This window comes from Dermochelys coriacea, chromosome 2 (assembly GCF_009764565.3).
Source record: "Dermochelys coriacea isolate rDerCor1 chromosome 2, rDerCor1.pri.v4, whole genome shotgun sequence".
NCBI classification, from domain to species: domain Eukaryota; kingdom Metazoa; phylum Chordata; order Testudines; family Dermochelyidae; genus Dermochelys; species Dermochelys coriacea.
Window position 1 is genome coordinate 116,546,318 of NC_050069.1, and position 4,406 is coordinate 116,550,723.

The window sequence follows — 4,406 nt, forward strand, 5'->3', positions numbered from 1 at the left end:
GCTGTGAGGTGGTAGTGTTACCATACTGTCATGGCTTGACAATTTCAGCCTAAAAGCTCATGGACACTGATCCCTAAATATTGAATAGATGATGTAAATAGATTTTTCTATAGGCAATTACAGATTTCAGACTTAAGTACCTAAGCATCACACTTTTTTTATGCTAAGTAATTGTTCACATGTGGTGAGGGCCGTTAACATAATCATAGGGCGAATAGACCTATGAGGAATAAAAATGACAAAAGGAATATGTTTTCTGCAAAGCTGAAGACTTGGCAGTAACAATTCAGGACACGGATAAGGATCTCTTTAATGTTTCATGAATTCTGTTGGCCCACAAATAGCAGCGCTTAAACTTTCCCCCCACCATTTTGTCCATACAGTATTACAGGTGGATCCCTCATGAATGGATAAATGATAAACAGCCACTAAAGAGATGAAAAATCTACTTGTTCCGGGCCTACTCTGGGGGAGATGCTGGACTCCTCCTGCCAGGGGTTGAGCATACCCAAGTTGTACTGAAATCAGTGGGCCAAATTCTGAATGGTGCCAAACTCCTGCAGCTCCCAGTGAGGTCAGTGGGAATTGCACTTGCTCAGTACCTCTCAGGATTTGGCTCACTGTGAGCTGAGGGTGCTCAGCCCCTCCTAGCTGCAGGCCCTGTATGTTGAAGCAGGATGAAGGGTTGGACTGTTCTAGTGGGTAAGATTGCCAAATGCTGAGTGTTATGGACTCTAGCTAAATGAACAGTGTGTGTTTAATCTCGGTATCTATTTTTTGTTTGACTGGAAAGGCATATGTGCACAGCCTTTTACTACATGTCAATTAATGCCACTTTTAACTGGCAGGTTTCATGATCTATAATTTCATTAAGAACCATATCTATTGAAGGACTACTGACCTTTTAATTTTTGCTTAATGGATTCAGTTATATCAGTTACAAATCTTGCCATCTCCCCCCACCAAACTTCATATTCTAGGCCATTATTCACTAGCTGGCTGGCCCCCAGTGTGCTTTCACTGTAGATGTCATAACAGAAAGGAGATGAACAGGCAGCTCTCACTCCCAGTAAATTAATGTACTGCAGCCTAATCCGTATTCCATATAATGAAGTTAACAACAGTTTGCAAGCCTGTCACATAATCTAAAAAATTCAGATAGATGTTCCCCCCCCCCCCCGTATGGGAGGAAAAAGCTGTTTCTGGGATGAACAGTTATTAATATGTTTAAGCTACAGCAGAATGTCATGAAAATGGCACAATTAATTCATTTGCTGTTTCAAGCCAGTGGCTTAACATTTTGATTGGAAGCAACCTGTTCTGCATTCTATAAATCAGGCATCGGTGCTCAGAATTCAGACATCATTTCCTCTGCTGTTTCTGCAGCTTCCTCCCTCTGTTCCAGCCGGGCCAAAGCTCTGTTCAGCTGTCAGCCTTTCAGTGAGAATTTCTGCTGCAGACTCGGGTCAGTCACCTGTGAGTCTCCCACACTCCACAGCATGTGGTTACTGGAACATGGAATCTAGGACTCAGTGAAGCCTAATCAAAATCTGCCTTGCTGCTCTGGAAAATACAGGGTTTGTCAGCACCAATCATCCATTTTTAAGACGCAAATTAATTTTTAGATCTGTGTGACAGAGCTAAAAAAAAAGAAACCTCTCAATCTGCTGCTGTGTGATGTACAGAGAGATGCATTCCCTGACATTCATTTACTGTGCAATTTCATTGAGAAAATTAGTGCACATTAGTGTCTCTTTTAAAATAAATAAGTCAGATGCATGTGGTTAGAAACTAAGGGCCAAATTCTCAGCTGGTAAAAACTGGTGTAGTTCTACTGAAGTCAGTGGTGCCATGCCAGTGTACACCAGCCAATGTCTGACCCTAACAGCGTAAATGACACTGTTTCTGGGAGCTGTAGTTTGAGAGGAACGATTTGGATAAGGATTCAGGATTGTGGGTTCCATAGCTTATCCAAACTATCCTAATTTCTTGGTCTGGAAATCTCATGAGAACAGGGTTTCCTGTGAGATTTTCACTGCTTGCATTCATGACAGAAATAATGAGAGAAAAGGCTTGTATGTGATCTATTTTCCGTGCTTCCAGACACAATGCTGGAGGACAAAAGGGCTTAACATTAAAGATGATCATCAAAATATCTGGATTTTTCTGATCCCCCAAAGTGTTTAGCTTAGATTCATTGGTTGAGGTAAAACCCAGATGTAGGGGGAAGGAAGAGAATTCTTTATAGCCAACCCAATTTTCATTTTCTTTCTTTCATCATTTTGTTTTTTTCTTTTCCAGTATTAGTTGTTTTTTTTCTTGATGGTAGAAATAGACCCAAGTTGTGAAATTCAGACGCTGATTCAGATCTAAACTTCCCCAAACTCAGAGAGGTTTCTTACCCAGAGTTCCACTGTAGGCCCGCCATTACTTGGAGGTGTAAGGCTCTTTCAAATTGAAGTCTTTTAAGGCACACTCATGTGATAGAAAGAGTGTGGAGGGGCTGAGAGGTGGTGTGACTCAAGCAGGTACAATGTGTGAAGAGCATGGGCCAAGGCAGCCCCTGCTACAGCTTTTTCCAGGGTACAGTAAACATTTGCTCCAGGGTGGGGTCAACTTCACCGGATGGGGAGGGAAGAGGGACATGGAAAGTCTGACCTGCCTCTCCCCTCCGCACACACTGGAGAGGTTAGTTCCACTGTTGTTGCTAGCCTCATGCAGTCCCTGCACTCCCTGAGCACAAGAACTGGGATTGTGCTGGGCCCCTGGGTAAAGGGCAGAGGAAGCTGGGGAGGAAAGACTGCTCTGTGCACTTTCTTTCCCTTGCACATTCATGCACTTCCAGACACAATCTGACCCTAACTCAGGAATTAAAGTAAATGGCTGGCTTGTTTGGCACCTCCGATGAATTCAATAAAACGTGTATTTTCAGGATATATAAACACAGTAAATATCTCACAATATTACACATGTAATAAATGTAACCCCACCAGCAGCCATCAAATACACCACGCACCCCTTGAATGGAACCCTTTGAGGATACTTACAAAGCAGGAAAGCATGTATATAGGCAGTCCACTGTTCAAGAGTTTGGTATTACCAAGGCAAAGATCCTGCTAATAGAAAAGGAGTACTTGTGGCACCTTAGAGACTAACAAATTTATTTGAGCATAAGCTTTCGTGAGCTCACGAAAGCTTATGCTCAAATAAATTTGTTAGTCTCTAAGGTGCCACAAGTACTCCTTTTCTTTTTGCGAATACAGACTAACACGGCTGCTACTCTGAAACCTGTCATCCTGCTAATAGACACTTTTCCTCTTGGATGGGTCTGATTCCAAATAAGGAAAGGCACACTTTACTGTTAAGGTTGAACTATGTCTACAAAGCAGCTGCAGTCCATCATAGTAATCCATTTATCTGCTGAGAAAACAAAGTGGCACCTTACGGACAGGCCGTAAATTATGGAGTTACAAGTTCAGCTGCTCACAGATGAAAGGCAAAGCCCTCCCATTTGCCTGGCTCGCCCAACAGAAGAGTCTCTTTCAGCCATAACAAGTAACTTGGAATACTAAAAAGAAAAGGAGTACTTGTGGCACCTTAGAGACTAACAAATTTATTAGAGCATAAGCTTTCGTGAGCTACAGCTCACTTCATCGGATGCATTTGTTGGAAAAAACAGAGGAGAGATTTATATACACACACACAGAGAACATGAAACAATGGGTTTATCATACACACTGTAAGGAGAGTGATCACTTAAGATAAGCCATCACCAGCAGCAGGGATACTTGGAATACTAAAGACTCGCTTAAAAGGTTAACTCTTAGTTTAATTTAGCAAGCACTCCCCCACATTAGAAAACCCTTTGGATGCTGCAAAATCAGTGAAAATCAAAATAAATAGATGAAAAGTCTTAATGAAAACATCATAAAATACACAACAATGGTTATACTAAGGACTCTGCAAAGGGGATATTTTCGTACTGCTTGTTTAAAGATAAGGAGAGATGTGTTGAGACTCATGTCCAGGATCCACACAACGAAGGCTCAGCCACTTGGCAGGCGAAGGCATGTTCAAACTTCTGCTAGGGAGGTAGTGTTAGATAAGGATTGGGGACCAAAGACTGCTCATGAGCGCAGTTCATGTCATTGGGACTATTCTGATGAGGAAAGGGAACAGGAAGTGATCTCAGGGCAAGGCGAGGCCTTGAATGTAGTCGGGTCGCTTCGTAATGTTTAGTGAACACTCAGGGGGGAAGCTGACATGAGAGAAGTGTGTTTTTTATTAATTGCAGGAACACTCATGGTTGAATCTATTCAGCCTTCTAGAAACATCTAGTAGTAGTTCACATCTCATTAGTAGTTCACAGTAGTTTGCTGGGCATGCTCAGCAATCACTGGAATTAG